A 24,436-nucleotide genomic window follows, 5' to 3' on the forward strand; every position below is an offset into this window, starting at 1 on the left:
TGCTGCACACCGATGGTGTGGTGCCATCCTCAGAGGGGTCGTCCTGGGGCGGCCGCGCTGGGTGCTCGGCGTCGGGTTAAGACAGCTCCGCAGTCTGGCTCTGCCCTTGCCACTTTCTTCCCCGACCGCGTGGCAATTCAAACGTTCCTTTCCCAAAAAGATTATAACGCTCCAAGCCAAAGGTCTCGGTGACGTGCCTGGAGCCAAATTGCTGGATCTGACTTGAGCACACACATTTCCCTGTACAGAGGAAGTTGCAATTGTGCTGCTTTCACCAAGGACATGGAATTTCACATCGGCTTATTGCGCGGGCATGCATTTGTAAGATTTTCATGGCCCTGTGATTTATGCTGGGGCCTGAGTTATAACTCACATTTCTGTTTAAAAGCTAAACACTCTAATAGTGGTGGCTATTACTGTCATCACGTACCAGCCGCACTTCTGAGATTCAATCTAGCCAAAGCTGGCCTACGTGATATTATCTGTGTGTTTGTCTGCCTGATGGAGCTGCCTTTATTTCTTCTCTTTCATATATTGCTGTCTCAAGGACTGTTTTCCAAGCAACAATTCATGTCTCCTTCAGTCATCAGTGAAAACAATCAAGCTCAATTTTATTTTTGGCAGAAATCAAATGCTAAATGAGATCATGGAATCATAAACAAGAAAGACGTAGACAAATTGGAGGGAATTTGGAGAATGGCATAGATGATGAAGCGGCAGGAGGGACCGGCTGATGGGGAAAGATTAAAAGCGGTAAATACTTAAAGGTAGGCTCAGAAAAGACTAACAGGGGATGTAATATCTCTCTAGGAATATCCGAAGGGTGCAAACACCGAAGAGGAAGAAACATTGTTCAGAACGGACCCACACCAGGGCAGCTCAGGATGAAGGTGATGCAACCTGACGGAGGGGAACGCGGGCTGAGCACCAGCATAGATTTCCTCTCTCTGCTGATAGGCAGTGCCATGGACTTTCCAAAGGAAAGCAGGAGAAACATTTGCTCGAGTGCTCTGAGCCTGCCGAGAAGCACATCCCTTAAATAAATAATTGGCAGTGGAACATTTTCAGCTTTATGCTATCTTTCCTGGTAACTCGTCTAGATGAATGAATAATCCATGATGGATAGCTTACTCACAGAATGTTGCCGCTGACATTGCTCACAGTTTGCCAGTGAACAGATCACATTTTCCTTCGATTCATCTATTACTTCAGGTTATCTGATTCTTTTTTTTTTTTGGACTGCCTGCCTGCAGGAAGCTGCGAGTGCGTGGGGTGCAGCCCAGGAGCGGTGCTGGACGTGGGAATTGCTCCTGCCCGAGCCCAGGCGAGCACAACCCTGCTGCTCAGGAGCACTGGGCAGAGGCCACCAGAGGTTTGGCTCTGCCACGAAGAGCAGGCGAGTGGAAACGGAGTCTTTCACAAATTGAAAAACCTCTTCCTTCTGGGCGATGCCGACCTTACCGGGAGAAGGGGAAAGGAAAAACAAGCACAGCTATTGCTTAAAGAAGCCGAGTTGCATCATTTCTCCTGGCATTCGCAGGAAGCCGCACGGTTCATGCTCTGTGGCATGTACGGCTGCTTCCTGCTCTGACTTGTGCAAACGGGCTCGACAAGGAGCCTGATGCTTGTCCTCCTTTGTTGGGAAGTAACACCCACCTACACGGGCTGCATGTGATGGCCCATCATTTTCTAAGTCACTGGAACCGAATAATTGGATGTCAGCACTGTTTTCATCCTCGGGCCTGACCAGGCTCTTGGGTCCCCTCCTGCCTTGCTGGCTCAGTTCCCTGCTCGGAGAGTGGAAGCGAGTCTTGGAGCAATATTGTACCTGAGCTCGATGAATCAGTGTCCCATAAAAGTACCAGCTACTTTGATTGCCTAATAAAACATGCAGGGTGGATAAAAATAATCGCAACGGCAAGAGGTAGAGAAGCAGGGCTGGCCTGCAGAAGTGCTTGGGCCCAGCCGCTGTCTCCTGCACGGCTCCTGCTTTCCAAAAGCGTCTCTCCTGGTGCACAACAGGAAGCAAAGCTGGACCGAGCAGATTAAAGTTTAAATTCAGCTACAGCCTCGCAGATTTTTCCTCTCAGGCTTCGGTTGGTGCAGCTAATTAAACTGCAGGCACACGGGCTGCTGAGCTCTTACCGCACGCTTCCCGAGCACGGCTAAGGAGCAGCGCATCTCCTGCACGCAGCCCCTGGGGTAAACCTGCTGCTTCGAGACAGGTGCTAAAAAAACATGAAGAAATGCTTGTCTGGGACATTTCATCCCACCGTTTGAAAGGAAGCTGTGAGCTGCTGAGCTGTGGAAAGGCACTGCTTTGAGAGGACAGGTCGTGATCTACCCTCAGCTGTAAATCCGGGTGCCTCGGAGCGCAGCTCACTGGGATTTACCGCGGCATGACGGCGAGCAGGGCGCTGCCTGGCACTCGCTGAGCTCAGCTCGCAGGGGCAGCCCACACTTGGCCAAACGAGGGGATTGTCAGCAAAGCTGCCAGCAGAGGAGGTGTCCTGAAAGATGGGAAACATCCCCTGTCCTCTGCAGGGCCGCTCCCAGGACACAGGGAGGCAAGGGGAGGTTCGTCTCCCCCAGGAAGGTCAGTGCCTGCCCCGGCTCACCTTGTGTCAGGAGCTGCGGGATGTAAGGGCTGCGTGGGATGTTCAGCCCATCAGCAAAGTGACAGCTGTTTGGATTACTTAAGAACTGAGAAATGGGCTGTTAACCTGGCACTGCTGGCTAGCAGACAGCCAAAAACCGTGCGTCAAATAAACACCAGCCTGCATCCATCTGGAGCTCCGCTGAGATGTGCAGAGACCTTTCAGACCAGTTGCTCCAGACAGTAACACAAGCAGGTCTCTGCTCCGAGCTGGGATGCTGTAATCCCCCCTGTGGGCTTTGTGAAGGAGATTCTTCGCCCCACTTCGTGCTCCTCACCCATTCCTTCCCTTTCCTTTCTCCCACCTGCATTAACCTTCCCATTGCCAGGGTGGCCAGGTTTGACCTTCAGCACTTTTTGGATCCGTCCCTGCCTGCACAGGCACTGCTACACCACTGCTTGTCTGCCCTGCCGGGAACAAAGGGGCAGAAGAGCTGCTTCACCTTCCCAGCCACCTCGGGCTCCCCTTTTCACAGGCTTTTCTTCCCGAGCCAGCAGCCGCTGGTCTCAGCCTCAGCTGCTTTGGAGGCGCAGTGCTGCCATGCCGCAGGGCAGGACCCAGCCCTGCGCCCGGGTAAGGGTCGGCACCGGCTTGTGCCAGCTCACCCGCTGCCCTCAGCACTGCTTCTGCTGCCAGAAAGGGTGAGCTGCAGCTTTTGGGGGAAGGAATAACTCACTGCCAATAACAAACATTAAAACTGCCGGGCCGTGATTTGGCCAAACAAACATCGGTGCAACAAGGAGCAGGAGGGGGGGACTCGGGGCACGATGCTGCTGCTGCCCGGCCCCTGTGCGGGGGGCTCGCCCCGGCTGCTCCGGCACCACGTGGAGACCGAGCAGCACAAATAGGAAACACATTGGGGATTACTGGGAGAGATAATAGCAACAGACGGGGCCCTGCCTGGCCTTGATTACGGCGAAATCACGGCGATCGCTGCTGTTTATAATTCCAGCAGAAGTCTCTCTTGTTTTTTTATTGTATTCGCTTGATTGTGTTTTGGGCTCGTACCCCCTCTATTGTGAAGTTAAAGGGACCCTGACAAGTAGTTCGGGATCAAAACTGGACCTGACGGGGAATCGCCGTAATCTGATTACACGGGAATGTCCCCCAGACCTGAAGCAAGTAAACACTTTAATTGCATCTGACCTGTCCTAAAACATTATTCCTACATTTTTATTAAACGAACAGATATATTTCAGTCTAATATGTCTAGGGTTGTTATTAGCGAAATCAGGGCCTTGGTCCTGCTGTTGCACTGCAAGCGTCTCCTAACCTGAGGGCACTGGGATAGCAGCAATTTATCCCGGGGTACCCACAGGTGGACAATTTGGGCAGTAAAAGCAGCAGGGTGACATCTGAGCCCCGGGCAGAGACACGGGGCACCTCCTCAGCTCAGCAAGGCGCTCAGGACCCCCCCATTCGGTGAGCTGGCCCAGCACCACTGCCGGGCTGGGGGACCAAACATACCCGAGCATCACGGGACAGCGAGGGGAGGTGGTCGCACCACGTTAGTCACCGGATAGCTGTTTTCATCGGAAGGTACGGAGGAGGAGTGCTGCCCTCCCAGAAGAAGCAGCCATGAATTTTGCACGGGGATCAGGCTGGCGAGCGAGGCGCCCCTGCTGTCTGCGCAGGAATTCGGCCCAGGGAGCAGCTCCACTCCTCACCGCCTCTCCAAACGCCCCCTTTGTCCGCCTTGATCCATTTTGTTTTTCTGTTCATTTGTCTCTACAGCCATCCCTCTCCCCCTCCCTGCCTGTCAAATTTCACTCTCCTTTCGTACCTGGAAAGCCTGAATTAGAGGGTTTTGAAAACCACTTTAAAAGACAGCCATCACCCATTGTTTTTCCAATGGCATATGGTGATAATAACAGTGCAGCAGCCCCAGACCTCCTGGCTTCAATTACTTTACAGGATCAGCTAATCCCAGTTAAAATTACCTATGTAACTGAAGAATAATTGTAAACCGGGGTCTCTCCTGGACTCTGGCTTTCTGAAAAATCGTTACTGAGGTGCTCCCTGTGCCAAGGCTGCGGAGGATCAGCGGATGAGTAACAGGTTCTGGGAGATGCTGTCCGAGGAGACTGCTTTCTTTTGCTTTTCAAAGCAAACTCCAAACAGATGGCCACTTTTTTTCCTGCGGCTCCGTGGAGTGCGTGGGATTGAAGCAACGGGGAGAAAAAGAGATTTCAGGAGTTTCTTTAGCCGGGTGGAGCTCAAAGGGCTGAACCTCTCCCAGGACTGTCCCAGCCCGACAGAGCAGTACCGAGGCGGCCGACGGGGGCTCGGTTTGGGAGATCTCTGCCGCAGCGGGGCAGGTGCAGGTCCGGGGCGAGCCAAAGCAGGGCCCCGAGCCCAGGTGAATGCGAGGCTCGAGGCAGGGAGCGTTGCTTGTGCCAGTCGTCAGCGCCATCGCTCTTCGCTGCCCTCAGCTGCGACAGGGACGGGGAGACATTAACAGGACCTTATTTATGGAGACAGCGTGATCCTGCCCACGGCATGAAGAGGGCCGGCTCTGGCACCCCCTGACATCTCGTCTTTTGCCGGGGCTCCCTGGGCCTTGTACCTGCCTTGCAGTCTCAGGACATCTCTGCGGTACTTCCGTGGAGTAACTCTGCCTGTTACTGTGACAAGGCGTGATTTTTCTCTGGATGGGCGATAAAACCCTCCTGAACCACAGAGCTGTGTTTTGATTGCTTCTATACGTATGGAAACTTCCATGACAGTTTTTCTGCAAAATGTTCCTTTTAAATCTAAAATTCCCTGGATTTAGCCCAGTTCTTGATGAGGTCACCTCCCCATTACCGTTCCCACTGCCAGCTTTGCCCAGGTATTTGGCACCCTGCGTTATTCCACCAGCTGCCTCTAACTAGCAAATGTATTTTCCCTGGCAGTTTTGTTGCAGGCCTTGATGAAGGATCAGACAGACACTGACAGCTCAAAGACTCCATAAACTTTATGAACTCCGTGACAGGCTGCCCAACACGCTCCGTGCAAGACTCCCCTGTAGCCCAGGGTCTCAGACCCCACCTGGTGCATCCGGCAGTGTGCCCTGGTCCTGACATTGTTTGGCAAAACCTGTCAACAACTGTAGATCGGATCTCTATAAAAAAAATAGAGTCAGGTGTATTCCAAGAGATATCATCTGCTCAGGTACGGCCAAGAACAGCACACATTTCACCCAAAGCGCTGCACATCATTCTTCCAGCCTGCTGCGGCCGGTGCTCGTTGCTCCCAGACTGCGAGCTGCCGTGGGGCTGTGTCACCCCTGTCAAGCAGACGCTATCGAAGGCTGCCCCTTAGCTTCCCAGCCCAGGGACTGGGAACATCTCCCCATGCCTGAACGTGCCGTCACCTCCACGGATGGCTACGGCATTGTGCCAGACATCAGCCCTGCCAGCCGGCCTCGCGGTACGGGCACAGCTGCAAAGCTGAAGATTGCTCCTAGAAGCGGTGCTGGGGCTGACAATTTGTCGGTGCAGGGACAGGAGGGGGGCTGCCCGTGTGATTTACTTAATTAAAACGAGATTATCTCTAAATAGCGCACTAAGTAAGCACACTTGAAACATAAAAAGCAACAATACAATGTTTAGCATCTAATTGCACTGTGGCTTAAGTGAAGGTTTATATTGTCTGGAGCTTGCTGAACACTTTCGCAAAGAAAGACAAAAATGGGAAAACAGTGGCATGATCAATGTTGCTATTTGGTCCTCCTCAAATTGTTTTTCTTCTGTAAGTGTAGCCCAGCGCTTCTGTTACCATTATTACTCTCCCCTATTTTTCAGTCTGGTTTATGAAAGCTATTGATCCATCAGATGCTCGAAGATCCTGCTTCCCTGGCCGGGATGTCTCATCTGAAGCTATTATAGACTCTGCACACTGCAGTGGTTTAGGATCAATACCGCCATACGCGCTCACACGCTAGCCGAAGTGTAACTTAATTGATATGTTGGTTAGGAGATACTCAGGGATACTCGCGGTGCCACGAGTGTATCCGAGGGAAAGGGGAGCGTCCGCGCTGCTTCGTATCGCGTTGCAGAGAAGTGCAGTTCTGACAGCCAGCATCCGGCTCTTTGCTGCTAGGCTTGCCTTAATGATATTTGATTTGCCTCTTACCAGCAGGTAAATAATTGCATAAGACCAGGAGCTTGCTCAGAGGAAGGATGAGGGGGAAGACAGAGTCATTTTCTGATTTCCAGTTGCAAACTTGTGGTGTTCTTCTGGGAGGAGAGTGTCTTTGCTGGGGACGGGCTGACTTCAGCCAGTCAGCCTCTTCTTCCTCAGCACGTGCCACCCAGCATCCGAGATGTGTTGACCACTGTTAGGGGGACATAGGGGGCTAGAAGGCATTCACAACCTTGGATTTACTCAACCTGCCCCAGCCACACACTCCCACCCGCCTGGGGACACCCCTTGTCCCCGTGAAGCCAGCCCCACAACACCCTAAGCATTTACCCCGCAGGGGCTGGCTCTCCACCTGGCCAGGGCCAGGTCCCTCTCCTGGAGCAGGAATTACTTTGCACATGTGGAACAATTTATCATGAGCCGGCGCAGGGCTCCTCTCCAGGTCCTGGGCCATTGTTGTGCCAGACGAACAGCACTTCTCTCTTCCCGCTTGCCTTCAGGTGTTCGGGGCTCCTTGTTGTTTTTACAGACATTTCCTGTGAACATCTCTGTATTTTAAATTGAAAAAAATAAATGACTTATGCGGTCTCCCTTCCTGCCATCAGCAGGCACGTGCTCTTGGCCCCAACTTTGGGACAATCAAAGCAGCATTTACCCAGAAAATAGATCTCAGGTTTTCGTTTGGTCTGTCTGCACTGGGATGGGAGGGTGCGAGGTGCTTTGCTTCAGATGGAGATTGATAGCCTAATCTGAGTCCATGTGAGTAGCAAAGTGGATGGCAATCTACATTCATTTTGGAATTAATATTAATTCCAAGCAGATGAGGCCAAGCAAGCCACACACCAGGGCTATTTGCACAGCAGATTGAAGGCTCAGTGACATGGAGACACTGTTGAGCTTTAATTCCCTCTGCTGTGCTGCTGCAGAAGGCGGCGTTGTCACGGGTGGGGTCAAATGGAGGCAAGATAAACCTGTGGCATGGTCACACTTTCGGCATCTGGGAGAGCTGAGCAGCATCTTGGGAAGGGCAGGGAGATGGGGACAGCGTTGCCTGGCAGATGTGAAGAGCTCAGAGGGGAAGGCGTCTCCCTGCAGGACGTAGGAAGCTGGTGGCGTTTCCAACATAAATGGTCCCTCATCTGCTGCGCCATGCCGGGGCTCAGAGGAGCACAGTGTAAATAGGAAGGCAGAGAGCTGGAGTAACATCTCAAGACCTCAGTAACTCCTTGCTGGCATTAGGGAGCTAATGTGGTTTTTGCCTGTGGACTGGCAACACTTTATTCACTGCTGGGGATTTCTAATGGGGTCCCCCTCAGCTCTGCTCCCAGCCTTTCAATCCAAGTGTCCTTTGTGTGCAGGAACAGGCCAGCAGCTCTGCAGAGGACGCACTTCTGTAAGGGCTTTTACCATCCTCTTGTGTGTGTTCAGGGAGCCAGCTGGACAAGTTGAAGAGCTTACAGAACTGAAAAGGGCACGCGCTAGCTGTGGCACCTCGTTTAGTCCTTCTGCCCAGAGGAAAGGTGCGGGGGGCAAGGCAGGGACCTCCTCTGGAAGTCATTTGAGGTCTTGCTGGGTTTGGAGCAAGAGAAAAGGACAGACCAGTCTTCACTGCAGACCAGCTCGGCAGGCATGTCATTGCTGCTAGGGGCAAGCAGCGGTATTAGCATGCTCGTCAGCAGACAGAGAAAGGAAAACAGAGCTCAGGAAGGGAGCTGGAACTCCCAGCTCTATTTCCTTCAGCTTTAGGGGCTGATGGCACAGGGAGCCCCACGCGGGCAGTACGTTTTGATGCCAAATGTATTTCCTTTCCCTCTTCCACTCACAGACACGCTGATGTGAGGTCGGCAGGTATGCGCACGCACAGCTCCCCTCTGCGCCTGGCTGCACGGCGCCCGCAGCAGCCGCCCCGCGCTGGATGGGGACAGGCTGCTGGGAGGTTCGGGCTGGCTTTGTGTTGTTCTTTCAAATATCCTCGGTTTTGTGATGCTTAATAAGAATATTCAAAGCCAAACCAAAGGTCTAATGTATTTTTGGCTGCAGCAGAAATAATTATCCCCTGTTCAGCCCGGCTTCTGAAGTCAGTAGCTTGTAACAGCTGCCTGAGGAATTAGTTCCAAATGCAGGGAGCTGTACGGGGAGAGAATGGAGATTTCGCTCACCCAAACCACGATGCTATCCACCCACCGGAGGAGCAGGAGCAGCCTCTTCTGCATAGCGAGGGTGTCCTGGCACGGGATCAGGCTGGCAGCAGCCCAGCTCAGAAGCATCTATTAGCAGGGCTTGAACTTATGTCAGCCAGGGGCTGGGCTAATTCCACTTTCTGAGACCTCTCTGGGTTTCTGCCCAAAATCCCTACCTAAGATAATCTGAAATGAATGTCAGGCTTTATCTGCAAATATAATAGCATTCTTGCGGAAAGCATAACTTGATTTCATTATTGAAAAAAAAAAAAAGGGGGGGGGGGGGGAGTGGGGAAAAAAGCCTTCTAAAGCATGGACAGCCCTGCAGGAGAGTGCAGGCAGGTCACCACAGCAAGCCCCCAGGGGGTGATGCTGGCACAGGCGGGGGTAGCAGACTCCACAGGCTGTGTGCCCAGGCACCACCACCACCAATACAACCAGCATTCGGCATTCGTCCTGCTCAGGACACGGAACAAGGTATTTTTTATTCTATGGTCTGAATTACATCACAAAAATTGAAAGCTGTTCGTAGGCTATTTTCAATCTGAAACCAAGTAGAATTATTCTATTAAACAGGTTACTATGAATAATTCACTCGGACTCTGGAGGTGAAGGTGGCACCCGTTACAAGTACAGAAGGGCTTTGCTGAAGAGGTGAAAGTTTGGGCTGTGCTGGGAGCAGGCTGCCCGGAGTGCCAGACCTGGGGCTGCTGCTGGTGTCAGAGGCAAAATGCTCGTCCCAAACTGCTGGTGGATGTCAAGGTGCACGGCAGCCGCCCCCCTGCCACCCACATCCCCCTGCCACCCGCGCTGCCCCGCGGTGAGACGGCGACCTTGTCCCCACACCACCACCTCTGGTCGGGCAGCCAGGCTCAGCCAGCCCGGGAGAGCCTCATTTCACAAGGTGGCAATTAAAATTTTATGCTCTGAGTTTTCCCTGAATGATTTTAAAACATCTTTTCTGATGACTTCCTAGTAGCGAGTTGAGTAAATTAGAATCGGAGCGCAATCAACATCCTTAATTCAGATGCCAGCCCGGGATCCGCCGGGGAGGCTGCATCTGAGCAAGCTCTGCCTCCCTGAGAAGGTCAAGGACTGGGCGTCCTCGGGGGCTGCGCCCTTGGAGCATTGTCAGGAGGAGAAGAAGCACCAGAAAGTAGGACATGGTCCCCCAAGTAGCACAAAAATCCTGCCCCGCTCAGCACACTTTACTTCTTTCCTTCACACGCATGTTTTCTGTCACATCTGAGGAGATGTGACTTTGATGATATATGAATAAAGGCGCCTCGCTGGCAGCTGTGAGGAGCTCAGCCCGCTCCCCTCCACATGCCCCAGGGAGCAGGGCGCAGGAGCGATGCCCACCACGTGCCTGCCACGAGCTCCTTCCCCCTGGAGCCGGCCCCAGCAATGCTTTGGCTTTGGAGGCAGCTCCTCAGCTCTGCTCAGTCCTGCACCCACCTCGGCACGTAGCGAGGTGCCCGCTGGCCCTGCTGCCCCGTGCTGCCCGCAGCCAGTGCTGCACATTGCACGGGAAGGTGCAGCCGGGGCCATCGCTCTCCAGAAGCTCCGCACTAACCCTGCGCACCCCAGGGAAGCACTTCACAGGGCCCTGGTCCTGGGTTTTGTACAGTGGGTTTGGAAGACAGCACAGACCTGGAGAAGGATGTGTCCGTGGGCACGGGACCAGCAGAGGACAGCGGCTCTGGTGTGCGCTGTGTCGGTGCGCACACAGATGTGCAGTGCTGGGGGGGCTGCGCCCCGGCACCTTCCCAAACACAGAGCGGTTGTGAAACTCCCTGCAGTGCAGCCCCAAGATGAAACCCTTGGGCAGAGCAGCCCCTCTTAGAGGAGAAGGCTGGGAGAGCTTCTCTTTCCAATTAAAAGCTCGGCAGCTCTGATATGCTGCAGCTGGGTTGCTCGCCCCGTCCCTGGGGTGCACAGGCAGGGCCGGGTGGGCCCAGCCCTTAACAAACCGCAGAGCAAACGGCACGCAGGGGTCAGGCTCTCAGCACCCTGCGCTCCTCAGAACGAGCTCAGGCACATCATTGGAAAAACATTGTGTTACAACCTACGGTGCTGGGTGCTAACGGGGACCGGGCAGGCACCAGCATGGAGCAGGGAGCAGGACCTGGAGCACCCCGGGGCCCCCGCAGGAGCAGCTTGGCCCCCTGGGGCGATGGGTGCTGGGTGCAGGGACAGGAGGGACACCGCCGTCCAGCTCGTGGCCAGGCTGCTGCGGCTCCCCGCTGCCCCCACTGAATGAAAGCTGTTTTTGTTTCGCCTCCTGCCTGAGAGCGGAGGTGTGTAAACAGGAAGAGGCACTCCCCGTGCACCCGGCGAGCGGAGAACGAGGTGTTGAAAAGATGACAGCCGGCTCTGCCAGAGCCTTCACCTTGCTGAGGACAGGGGGAGGCCGGGAGGCCGGGGAGGGGGGGCTGCAGAAGGGGAGATGCTTGGAAAATTTCATCTTTTATTTCAGGAGGAGAAAATATTCTCCACCGCTTCCTGCCATCAAAGGTTTCTTGCTTTCTTCCACCCTGAAAAAATAAAGCCAGGGCCGTCGGGCCGCTGAGAGACGGAGGGGCAGCGGCGGAGCCGGGCGGGCAGGAGGACGGGCAGGATGTACCGTATGAAAAGCGCTCTATGCGGCTCAACTCTCCCGTGGGCAATAAGGGCTGCTGAAAAGCCCAGAAAGGCGCTTTATCACGGAGTGTTTATCGCTGAGGTCATTTCTGCCCTTCCCCTCTTCCAGCCTCCTCCTCCCTCCCTGTCTGGGGACCAGGTGCGGGGTTTCCGAGGACAGAGCCTGCGATGCCCCAGGTCCTCCCGGTGTCCCCCCAGTGCCACCCAGGCATCCAGTGGGTGCCTGTTTGGGGACAGCCTCGTTTAGCGCACTGTTATGTCAATGAGCAGCGAGCAGTCAGCCCCAGCAGTGCTCATGCAATGCCCTTTTTCTCCATGGCCCCTCATCCATCCCACGCCAGCAGCTACGTTTGGTGGCAGGATGAGACATCTCCATCCTTCGAACCGTCCCCACACCATGCAGTAAGGCAGGGGACCCCGTCCCCGCTGCCCCTGGATGCCCACGTCCCCACACAGCGCCTGTCCTCTCCCCGGTGCGGGGCCGGGTGGCGTTAGGGGACAGCCAGCTCGTGGTGCCGGAGCGGAGATGCAGGCTGTAACCACCTGGTGGCACCAACTAAAGTTGTCTGAGCAGGAACTAATTACTGCCAGTTGCAGCCCTTGGCTTGGGAATTGCAGTGCAGTTTTTAGTATCTCTGTGGTTCGCCGTGTGGTTGTTAAACACCAAGTCATGTTTTATAGCTGCAGGGTTAATGGTTGTGGGCTGGAGTCGCGCAGCAGGGGATGGGTTTAGGCTCAGTCTGTGCAGCAAAAATAAGAGGTGAGGTAGTGCCCAAAGAGAGGGGCCGAGCTCCGCATCCCACACCGCTGCCTGCCGCAGCTTGGGCTGGTTTGTGCTCCTCTGCTGGGACAGGGCCCAGGAACAGGAGCTGTGCAGGGGGCAGGGGCCGGCCCCATGAGTGGGGACAAGGGGGTGGCAGTTTGGGGCTGCACAGGGGGGCTGAGCGCTCACAGCCCTGGTCTGCAGCACTGTGATGGAGAGAAATCCCCGTCCAGCCCCAGGTGGGACCCTGCGCAGTGCAGGAGGACCGAGGTGCTCTGGGCACCCTGTCCCACCCCAGGCATCCCCCAGGCTGCAGACAGATGGAGCCCGGGGGCTCCCAGCAGCTCCTGGTGCTGACATTCCCAAGCCCTCCTTGGAAAAAGATGCCACAGTACACCAGGGGACCTGGGGACACGCTGATGGCACGGTGGAGATGTAAGTGCCCCGTGTGCGGTGGGTCCTGTCTGCAGCCAGCAAGGCGGATGGGTGCTGGGTGACATTTTTCTCCGGGTCAGTAGGAAATGGATCCGTCCCCACTCCAGCGCCGCCCTCAGCCCGGAGGAGGCAGCAGAGGTGAGGCGATGCTGAGGCAGGATGCCTCCCGCCCGCTCCCGGAGCCTCCTCCCCAGCTGCCCTGCTCCACGGCACCATCCCGCTGCTCTGACACCTCCAGCAGCCATTTATTCACCCATTTTCCCCCAAAAGAAGCAGCTGCGTTTCATTTGGGATGCCCGGAGGTGTCCTGGCCAGAAGTCACCCTGCCGTGAGCGCTGTTTGCACATGCCTCTGGTGGGGGCACGTGGGGGCACCGCGGGCTCTGCGCCAGCTCCTGGCGTGGGACTGCCCCAGCATCAAGGCCCAGGGCAGCACCGAGGGCTGCGGTCCCTGCTGCCCCGCGGCTGTCACCAGCAGAGCACCAGGCCCCAGGGTGGGTGGGAAAACCCCCCAGAAAAGCCCCCGGTCAGGAGGGAGGCTGCAGGACCCCGCAGGTTGGGCCTCCGGGACGAGAAGTCCCTGCGGTGGCTGTGCTGGCCGCTTGTTGATAGCAGCTGGCTCTCGTGGGGCCTCAAAGCAACCCTTAAACTGTCCAAACAAACACTGATCTCACAGTTTTCCCAGCCAGCGTGTAATCTGTCACTGGCTCTGCTTTATCGCGGGGTGGAGCAGCGCCCAGCTGCGGCGCTCCCTCTGCTCCAGGGCAGACCCTGCTCTGAGCACCAGGAGCAGCAGTGGCCAGGGCACGGCCAAGGGGCAGAGGGCTCGAGCTGTCCCGTGTCACAGCATCACTCTTCTGTCCCTGATAAAGCATCCTACGTCCTCTGGGGAATGGCACAGACAAGCACCAGGGCAGGCTGAGGGTGGGATGGTGTCCGATGGAGCTGAGACGAGAGGAAAGTGTCTGACCCCGTGAGCAGGGATGGAGCAGGACTCGCTGTGAACTGCACCATGCCCGTCCCAGCCCTGCACAAGTCTGCAGAAGCCTCCTCCATCCTTCATTTCCCCATGATATCGCTAAGCAGGACCTAAATTGACGGCAGGACATCTGATGAAAGAGAGCATAATTGCTTCAGGTTTCCTTCAAAAAGCATAGCTTGAATAAAGTTTGGGGGTGGGAGGTAGCAGCTCCTGATAGCTCCAGAGATTTATGTAGCTCAGCTGCTCCTGATCAGCCCCGACCACCTCCAGCTCCCCATCGTGTTTTCCACCCTTCCAGTGTCGTCCTGCGTGTTGAAATGTTTGGGTGTCTCCGGAGGACTGAGCCTTGGCCCCCATTAATCCCCCCTCACTAACCCGACAACAGGGAGGAAATTGGCTTCAATTAAATGTGTAAGGTTTCATTTCCCTTTGAAGTGCGGAGCAGCACAAGAGGCTGCTCCGGGAGGTCTGGAGAATAACCAGATAAACTGGGCCCAAAGTCTTAGAAGCGGGGACTTGCAAACTGGAGATGGGGCTCATCGCCAGGACCAGACCCCAGCCCGGCGGTGGTTCCTCGTCCCTGGGGAGTGCCCCCATTCCCAGGAACGGATGGAAAGACAACAGGAGGAGCAGAGTGTTGGTGCCAGCGTGGGCAGGGCAGGGCCTGGCCATGACAATCATGTGCAGAAAGGTCCCTTCGGGGCAGCCTGAGCTTCCCCAACCCATTTCAGCCACCCTTCAGGGCAGGAGAAGCATCCTCTGCCTGGGGTCATGCTGGGCTGGGCTCGCTCCTTTCACAGATGTGGAGGTGGCACCTGGGCACGGGGATAGGGTCAGGGTTAGGGTCCGGGCACAGGTGCAGCATCCTTGTAGGCCAGTGGGGACACACATCCCCGCTCTGCTGCCCCTGTCCTGGGGACCGCGCACTTCTGAGTGCAGGGAAGGCTTCACCCAGCCTGGAGACACCACTGTGTGCTTAGTGAAATGAGGTCTCAAAACACCCAACCACATTTTCTGCATCTTCTGGCGCACTGTGGGAATAACAGATCACCAGCTACTGCCTGTCATCCATCCTGCTTATTTCCTGCGCAGGACCTGATTTATGCCTGCATCTCCTTCCTTTATGCCATCAGTGCATACTGATAGATGGCCCCTCTCTCTGCTCTTGCTGTCCCCTTGTGCTACATCAAACCATTAATTCTTTGCCAATGTAAACCTGTCTTGCCTTCAAGACTTTAATTTTGCAAAAGCATAAACACCTTATAATCTGCCTGTCTTTACCTAGCCGGCTCTGGAGCTTTCGCTCCCCTTCCCCTGGCCTTAGGTTATCTGGGGTGACAGCAGGGCTGCAGGTGAGGACAGCAGGGAACACGGCCTCCCAGCTCAGCTGCCCCGGCCAGCTGGGCAGGAAGAGATGCTCACCGTCCTCCGAGCTCCTCCGACACAGCCAGCAGCCTGGGTGCTCTCCTGGAGAGCTGGGGAAGGCTCGGTGAGGCCCAACAAGCTGTTACGTCCAAGGGTCCCGTGCTCGGCAGGCCAGCTAGGGGTCTGAGCCCAACTGAGGCCTCTGGATAATGTCCAGACCTCCTGTGCTGGGAGAGTTCCATCCTGACCGAGCAGACTGGCATTTTATGGGGTTTCAGTCCTGGTGAGAGACTGAAAGTGGGGCTTTGGGGTGACCTGGGAAGCAGACACGTGCTTGCTGCCCGCTGCTGCTCTGCTCCCAGCCTGGCTCCTGCGCACGGTGCCAAGCTCACGAACGGCCTGGGGATGCCAGCTGGGGCACCTCCGGCAGGACTCATCCCCACCTCCTGGGGTTGCTCCAGGCTAAACGAAAGTGCCCTGGTGCAGAGCACGGCTGATAAGCCAGCCTCTAACGGGGAGGTGAGAACACATCGGCCCCAGCTCGGGGCACCCCCAGCAGCTCGGGAGCAATGCCAGCCCAGCGGTGGGATGTCCCAGCAGGGTGCTAGCCTCGGTGAAGCCTGGCACGCTGACCAGCACCCGCACCACCCAGCCGTCACAGAGCCCCCAGCGAGCCCCTGCAGAGCTTTGTCCTTCCTCTCCTAACTTTTCTCTCTCCTCTTTTTGATCCTTATTTGAATCATTTGTCCTGATCTTTGGCAATTCCTACAGCATATAAAAATATGTGCCATTTCTCCCTTTGGGGAACGACATGAATTCGGTTTCATGGCTGTAATCCATTTAGTGCCAGGTTATTAAAATGAAGATATCTTTCAGCACTACAGACCTGTTAATCAGGGGAATGGCTTCAGAGGGCTTTTGTGGGCTCTGTTAATTTGTGCTGCATTGAGCCACGTAGAGCTGAGAGGAGCATTAGGGACGGGAGTGAAGGGAATAAATCAATAAAGTGGATTGAAGAGTGCTCGGCTGGCTTGCTATTCTGCGGCTGCTGTGTTCTGACTTAAACGCTTTACATCCATCACAGCCCGCAGATGTAACTCTGACTCGCAGGCAACAGGTCTTGTCCTCACCGGCGCAGTGCAGGTTCACCAGCACGTCCAGCTGCCCGGACGCCGCAGCATCGCCCTCCCAGCCTGCACTCACAGCTCAGCCCTGCTAAACAGAGGACTTGCGTCCTCCCACCTTTCTGCTCGGCGTTTAGAAAATTAAAAGCTCGAACGCACTCCGAGAGAACCTCTTTGCCGCAAGGAACGAGGAGACAAGCTCTCATCTTTCCACCGGGGTGCCCCAGCACCACGCCGGGGCTGCCCGCAGCTGGGCTGCTTTCTGCGCCAGCGTCCCGCCGAGAAATGCAGCGGGGGGCGAGGGCCGGGCGGCGCCACGCCGCGCAGCGGGTGAAGCCGATGGATGTGCTGGGAAGAAAAGTCCCTGCTCCCACCTTCCATCCGGGCAGCTCCTCCCAGCAAGCGTCTTTGATGCAAGCGCAGGGAGGGAGCGGTAAATCAAAATAATCAATAATTAGCACTGCTCCCCCTCCAAGCCCGTGCCAATAGGTTGACTTTTAGAAATTCATGACTTCTACTAATTAGGATTTTCCTTTTATAATAATGGTATTCTGGCAAACAGAAATGCATAATGCCACCTCCACACTGCCTGCCTATCTGCTTCCAGTGGGAGAATCTCCAGAGCTCCAGTAAATACGACGGGATTACACAAAACCCTCTCTGCAGAAGGACAGCTAGTGTTCTGCCTTTTGGCAGGTCTGATCGTTTGTAGCTAATCTGGGGCACGTGTCCTTCTCCATCCTCCTTCTGGCTAGGAGGGAGCTCTTGTTTCTGAAGGAAATACTGCATTTTCATTAGGTTTAATTCTTTAGGCAAAAAAATCATTCATGTCTTCTGCCATTGAAACCTAGAAGCCTTATCATCTTGCTGTTAAAAATGATATTTTTCCTGAAATATTACAGAGCCGCAGCTTTCAAGCCTTCAGTATGGTCAGATAATGGAAAGATGGCATCAGGTCCATGCCTGTGGGTAGCTGTAAGGGAATTTTAGGGAGGTAGATGCTGGAAGTTAAGCACCAACGACGTGTATTAGGATTGTTATCAAGCCAATGGTGTTGCTTAGAATAAAACAAACATAGAAGTACGACCAGCCTTAGGTTTTCCTGCACAGTGGCGAGGTGGGGAGCAAAGGCACCAGGTTAGGTGCAGGAAAAGGGGTGGCTGTAGAGACCCCGCAGCGAGCGCAGGTGGCAGGGAGAAGAAACCCAGCTGGCTTTAAGTACAGGGCAGCACGCAGAGAACTAGCCCCTAAAACTGCACGCTCCATTGACACCTGCTGGAGTTTGCCAGTCTCAAAGTTTCGCAACAGTAATCTGTAATTAACAATTTCATTTCCCTAAAATTTACTCATTGGCACTTGCTCACGCTGAGAATAACTGAAACACATTTTCAGTGCCCAGACTGAGCTGGCTGAGCTGCAGCACTCCAAAATCATATTACCAGACTTTTCCCAGCGCAACAAATCTCTCAGCTTTCAGACCCCAAAACCTCCAGGTTGTCTTTATCTACTTAACCTCAAACTTTGAAGCAAAAATAGCCCAGCTGGAGGACACGGCCGAGATATTCCAGGCTGGACGTGCGCCTGCCGAGGCTGTCGGGAGGGTGTGCCGGGCTGCTCACGCAGGGACCTCAGCTCCTGCTGCTGCCAGGAGGCAGCGGGGCCGCTCCACCAGCTGTGAGGGGCCAGCTCAGAAACCTGCCTCGCTCGTGGCAGCTCGGAGGAAGAATGGAGTTATTGGCCAAAATACGTGGACAGCTCAGGGCACAGCTGCCTGCTCTAGAGCCTTTGACCAGCTGCGGCTTTGCAAGCGTTCACCTTGGGGACACACACACGTGGTGACTGCGGAGGAAAGGGCAGTGGGTAGCAGGAAGGGAAGACCCCAGCCGCCTCCAGGGCCAAGCCTGGCTGCGGGCATACCCCAAAAAGCCCCCACAGGAGGGAGGACGAGGAGGTGCCAGCCTGGGGGGGGCCACGGGTCAGCCCCTCCCGGGGGGTCTGGCTTTGTTCTCCGTATGACTGAGGAGGCGAGGGGAGAACCTATGAAATCTGATTTGGGGTTTTAAGCGGCGAAGAAAGCTTGTGGCGCCTTTGGAAAAGACATCAATAGCTGGCATGCCTGCAGCCTGCCCTCCGCCTCCCTTCCCCCCGGCCGCAAGAGAGAGCGCAGGCACGAAGCTCTGGAGCTGAGGTTGCGGAAAACGCTCTTTGTCAGAGGAGGAGAAGAGATTTTCATGCATTCTGTGTACATTCCTTCTGGGCTGGCTCCGGCTTTGTATTTAAAAATCTCCTGGTAACTCTCATTTTCTGCACTCTGTCTGCCTCTCAGCTTTCTTTTTTTTTTCCTTTTCTTTTTTTCTCCAGGTTAGTTTATCTCATCTGGTCTCGGTCCCCCTCCATGCCCACTCCTCGTGCTCCCCGTCGTGCCAGGGCTGTCACCGGCTGCTCCAGGGGCTCTCGCGCACAGCTCACCCAAGAAAATGAGATCTCTGCTCACAAGCGACCACACACACTCCGGAGTGACAGAAGGTGGCAAAAATCCCCTTGATTCAGTTCCCTGGGGAGGACGTGATGCGGATCCTCCACCAGAGCAGCCTGCTGGGGCTGGGCGGCCGCGCAGCAGGAGCCTGGCCCGCGGTGCCTGCCGTGGGCACGGAGGTGAGGCTGCGTGGCACCCAGGGCACGAGCGATGCGATTAATGCCACGTGGCAGGACAGCGACTGAAAACCGAGCAGAACATCGCGGTCCTTAACACAAGGCTGAAGCGCCTCCTCTGCAGCCATAAATCCTCTGTCACAGCTGCAGGACCCCGCAGGCCGCGCCGGGTGACTCTGCTGACGTGCAGGCAGTCAGGAATCCCACGCAGTGTGCTTCTTATCTCATTCTGAACTCGGCTTGACAAATATTTTGAAGTTAAGAGCCATCAAGGGATTAAAAACATCAACATGCTCCGTTCCAGCCAGGTTACCAAAATGTTTCTTTCTTCCAAAGGAAACTTAACTGGAGGTAACTTCTTCCTGTGGAAAGGCCTGTTTTCAGTGAGGCAGTGCTGGCACGGCAATATAAAACCTTATCGACCCACTCCGTTTGGGAATCGTTGGAGAAACACTTGGGAATCACTGGAGACACTCTGCGGCTGGGGCCTGCCCCAGGCTCGGCGCCGTGCCCGCGATCCAAGGCGCTGGGGTCCGTCATCCTGCCGACCCCACGTGTCCCTCGCTGTCCCCTCCATCCCAGCACCACCACGGTCGGGGCCTGGTGGCAGAATCCAGCCCCGTGTGATGCCCTTACCACCACAAAGGTTCCCAGGCTGGGCTGACGAAGAAATGCTTGGGCTTCCCTCCACCTCGTAGGATTTTGTACATTTGTCTTGTGGGCCCTCGCCTCAGCCTCATCCATCCAAATTCTGCCGCGTTATTTTCTTTAGCAAATTCTCCTCACATACATGATAAATGCCACCCAAGACTTGGCCATTCTCTTCATGCCATTCAACAGACCGTAACACCAGGCTTGAACTGCAAAATCCTCTCTGGGTGGCAACCTAAAATTAGCCATGATGTATGAGGGTCTCCAAAGAGAGATACTGAAAGATAAGTTGCTTAAGAGGTTTAAAAAATGAACTGGGAGGATTCGGGGCAAAGAACAAGCCAGTGTCTGCCAGAAGGGAGGCAAAACCCACGCTGGTTTTAAGAAAGCCCTCCTCATTCAGCCTCTTGCTTCAGCAACATTAGTCTTAATGTCTGCACAGCTCTGAAAAGGAATTGAGACCAATTTGTGCCTCCTTTATGACTGCACAGAGTGCACTTAATTTGTAGGTCCTATGCAAATAGCAACCACTGTTTATCTGTTTTTAAATTCTTATCAACTGTGATACATTGTTTGTTTTTAAACAAAGAAAGGCTAGCATTTGAGTGATATTTCTCACTAATTAGAAGTTATTGTGTGGGACAGAGCAGAAAGGGCAGGTTGCCTTTTAGCTGAGACCATGTGTAAGAGCGCTCTCATTTTAATAAAGCTGAGTGCCGCTCACTGCCAGCTCCTAATCTGAAAAAGCAAAGTAAATATTTCAGCATTTAACAGCCACTTTTCCATGCTTCAAAGCTTTGGGGGAAGAATACATTTTCATAATTGTACTTCTTAGCAATGAATTTGAATATATCTGGGGGAAAGGCAGAGAAGCCGGCCCTAGCACAGGCATGGAGCTGACGTGGCCCCGTGGGGGCAGAAGGAACGTGCCAGTGGGCAAGCTGTCCCTGCGTGCCAGGACAACCTCCCATCTCCGTGCCTGGCCTGGGAGGCACCAGGACAGGGCTCCAGCATGGGGAGGTGACCTGCTCGCTGCCCGGACACTCCTAAAGCAGGACCAGCAGCTGATCTGAGGACAGAAAGGTCACCCTCTCTGTCCTGGGGCACAGCAGGAGCGGGGACGTGGTCTCCACCAGGTTGACATGGGCCCCTTGTCACGCACGTGTCACCTCAGCTGCCTTTCCCAGGGAGCTGGAGCTGTGTGACCATCTCTAGACCTCAAACCATTTCATTATTTTATTTTTTTTCCCGCAGAAAACTTCATTCTAAAGCTAATTCTTCCAGTCAGCGTAGTGAGCCCAGTTCTATTGACTTGTAGGCCTTTGTGAAGCTCATTAGTTTTCTGCGGTCTTTGCCTTAAACTTTGAGGCCAAGGGAGTAGTCCCATTAAATAAGACGGCATAATCTCAGCACACAAGTTTTGCGGTAGATACCAATTAACAAATTTGATGATGCTTTTAGCTTTTTTTGTGTGGCCCCGAGACAGTGGGACAGGCATAGGCTGGAGAGGCTTGTATGCATTTATAAAGGGCAGGTTAATAGCTAGGATAGCTGCTTCGATATCGGAAGGATTTTGAAGACCCTGGGAAGCTGTGAATGCGGAGGAGTGTGGGTATGATGGAGGACATCCTGCAGAGAAAAAGGGAGCGCTGGTCTGCAGGATATCCTGGGAGAGGGAAGAGCGAAGCAGATTGGCTGTCTGATGGCCTCTGTTGGAAATTATCATAAAATCTTTAAAGCAAATAAAGTTCCCTTAAATTGAAAAGGTATTATTTGAATGCTTTCTGAAAGAAGAGGCTTGAACAGCATGATCTATTCTGTCTCTGAAATGTCACGAAGCATTTATACAGCTGCTCAGCTGGCATTAAAATCTAGGTCTTCTGCGGGAACGTGGCAAACAGCCGCAGGTCACCGGGATAAGCCCGAGACCTCAGGCAAGGCGTGGCTGGGCCCGGCGGCCGGCAGCGGGATGCTGTGGGTGCTGCGGGATGCTGTGGGATGATGTGGGAGCTGCGGGATGATGTGGGAGCTGCGGGATGATGTGGGAGCTGCGGGATGATGTGGGAGCTGCGGGATGCTGTGGGAGCTGCGGGATGCTGTGGGATGATGTGGGTGCTGCGGGATGCTGCGGGCGCTGTGGGGAGCCACAGGCAGCACCCTGCAGGCACCTGCCGGAGGTCAGCAAGGTTTCCAGGCTGGAAAGCAATTTCCCCACTTAACGCCAAGGACTGCCTCAGGAAAACGTCAGCAAGCAGTTTTGGGAGGGCTGGGTACGCCAGCAGAAGTGTGGACGCTTCTCCTGCTGATTATCTCCTCTCTCCCCTGGTCCTCTTCCTCGCAGCCTGCCGCCTTTCTTCCATCTCGCTGCCCTCTCCTCGCCTCCTGCACATCCCAACTCCCGACGTGCTGAGCCTTGCTGCCAGGCGCTCACAGCCCACCTCTGCCTGCTGCTGGGCTCCTCGTGCCCAGAGGCAGTGGTAGGCACCTTTGCCATCTCAATAACAACTGAGAGGAGGTGTCTGGAGATGCGAGGGTGATGGGACATGTTCACGGCTTCCGTCCCCGCAGGGGCTGCCCTGAGCACCCCATAACACCCCACCGCTTGCTGCCAGCACAGAGTTTTCCTCCAGCCCGAGCGCTAGTGGCTTATGGTGAGCACCTCGCCTTTGATCCTTTCTCATGGCTGTGGTTCCCTGTTTACACAGACAACCACAGATCTTTGTATTTGCATTCATTAACTCTTCTGAAGCATTTTTTGATCGCCGTGATAAGGCTCCCAGTGTCTAAGCAGGGACCGAGCCCACATCCCAGCATTTCCTACCTTGCCCCAACAGATCCCTCTGAGGTTCTCACAAGCGATGCGGGTTTGTTGATCGTGGCAGCCATCCCAGACAAACCCACGGGAGGGTGGATGTCTCCTCCCTGGGCAAGCACGCCTTTTGTTCCCGAGAAGGCCGAGGCACGGGGAGACCCACCTCGTGAAGGCCAGCCACGGGCGAGGACCCTTCAGGTAGCAGGGAGGACACGCCTCACTGACAGAGCTTCTCCTTTACGTGCATTAGGGATTTATTTTTTTTTTTGGTCGCTTTTATCCTCCTAGCCTTTCTGGCAGGCTTTTGAACGTACATAATGACTTGGAAGGTACAGTAAAGGTTCTGGCATCTGCGCAGTGCGGCGGGAGCGGAGCCAAGACACTGGCCCGCACAGTGGTTTCATCCCATTTGCAAACTATAAGGCTGCCTTTGAGCAGAGGGGGGCAGTGCGAAAGAACATGTGCTAAACATCATGTTGGGAAGCTTAGCGCATTAAGGGGAACAGCGTGCTGGCTACGGACAAATGGAAACGGTTTGCGATTTGTTATAGGAAAAGGAGAGGCAAGGAACAGTCTCTTTTGATTTAGGTTTAGTGCACGGTCTGTCAGGGCAGGTATGATGGTCTTCTCTAGGTATTTTAGCCAAGCAAGCGTCAGAGTGGCATAAATCAGTTTAACCCGAGTCTGTCAAACCTTTGAGAAGAACTCCTCGGTATTTGAGAGTTCACACATACAGAGGTGTACAGACACAAGGTAACGAGACGGAAAGAGAGTCTTTGGGAAAATAGAAACCCAGACACCGGCCCGCAACATGTGCTTCGAGCTCGGGCCCCGAGAAGCTTCTCTCAGCCACCTGGGCTGGCACGGAGCTGAGCTGCTCCTGCTCAGCCCTGCCATGACCTTTACAACCTCACATGCAAGGGTGACTGCTGCCTCTGACAGCTCCAGAGATAACGAGAGGCCGGCTCGTTAGGCATCAGCTCACCCACAGTATCTGCACAGCTCCCTTCTTACCACAGCACGCAGTGCCCCACGGCAGACCTCGGGTGACCAGGCTGCTCTCAGAACCCAAATACCTGCACAGCGGACAGACGTCGTCCATCCCCGTGCTGCCTGGGACGGCGGCATGGACGAAGAGCAAACCTCAGCGCTGGCGTTGTGGCTGCTGACTGACGGGATCGGGTGGGTCAGGTGCCCTGGGATTTGGGAAAAGGTTCAAAGCTACAGGCAAAAACTGAAATCTCTCCTTCAAAGAAATCCCGATCTGTCCCTGACTTTCCCCAGCCCGAGCCTGCAGGAGGCTGTTTGGTCAATGCAGGGACAGCGGGCAGGGGGCTGCAGCCAGCCGAGAAGCCCAGGGTCCTACAGAAACAGAAGGGCTTTTCCAGACCTTTTTAAACTCAGCATCCACAAAGCAGTGCCCACGTATCAGTTTGGGGACATAAAAGGGTTCACAGAAGAAGCCAGCTGACAGTCTCCCAGCAAGCCACCTTTCCCGAGACCTCGGCAGCCCCTCGGCTCTTGTCCCTCCCTGGCCCTGTTCCCACTCACAGCCGCACCTGGCACGGTTCCGAGGGTCCTCGCCGCTCCCCGCCGGGCGCAGCAGCCACCACGGTGCGGCACGGCTCGGCTCGGCTCGGCTCGGCTCGGCACGGCTCGGCACGGCTCGGCTTTGCACGGCTCGGCTTTGCACGGCTCGGCTCGGCACGGCTCGGCACGGCTCGGCACGGCTCGGCTCGGCACGGCTCGGCTTTGCACGGCTCGGCTCGGCTTTGCACGGCTCGGCTCGGCTCAGCACGGCTCGGCTCGGCTCGGCTCGGCTTTGCACGGCTCGGCTCGGCTCAGCACGGCACGGCTCGGCACGGCTCGGCTTTGCACGGCTCGGCTTTGCACGGCTCGGCTTTGCACGGCACGGCTCGGCACGGCTCGGCACGGCTCGGCTCGGCACGGCTCGGCTTTGCACGGCTCGGCTCGGCTTTGCACGGCTCGGCTCGGCTCAGCACGGCTCGGCTCGGCTCAGCACGGCTCGGCTCGGCTCGGCTCGGCTT

General features: G+C 55.1%; 2 long non-coding RNA genes across 2 annotated transcripts in view; both read right to left on the reverse strand.

Annotated features, from left to right (window-relative positions):
* Window positions 1-24,098, reverse strand: part of LOC310880701 — a 32,312-nt gene extending 8,214 nt beyond the window's left edge. The window contains exon 1 of the long non-coding RNA XR_014571857.1: window positions 23,465-24,098. This is a non-coding gene — a long non-coding RNA (uncharacterized lncRNA). The remainder of the gene's footprint in view (window positions 1-23,464) is intronic.
* On the reverse strand, window positions 1,999-11,082 carry LOC310880702. Its single transcript, XR_014571858.1, has 2 exons — window positions 10,616-11,082; window positions 1,999-8,909 (listed from the first exon to the last, which is right to left on the reverse strand). It is a non-coding gene; the product is annotated as an uncharacterized lncRNA (long non-coding RNA).
* Window positions 24,099-24,436: the final 338 nt, after the last annotated feature.

The sequence above is a fragment of the Anser anser genome (genome assembly GCF_964211835.1).
Source record: "Anser anser genome assembly, chromosome: 13".
Lineage (NCBI taxonomy): Eukaryota > Metazoa > Chordata > Aves > Anseriformes > Anatidae > Anser > Anser anser.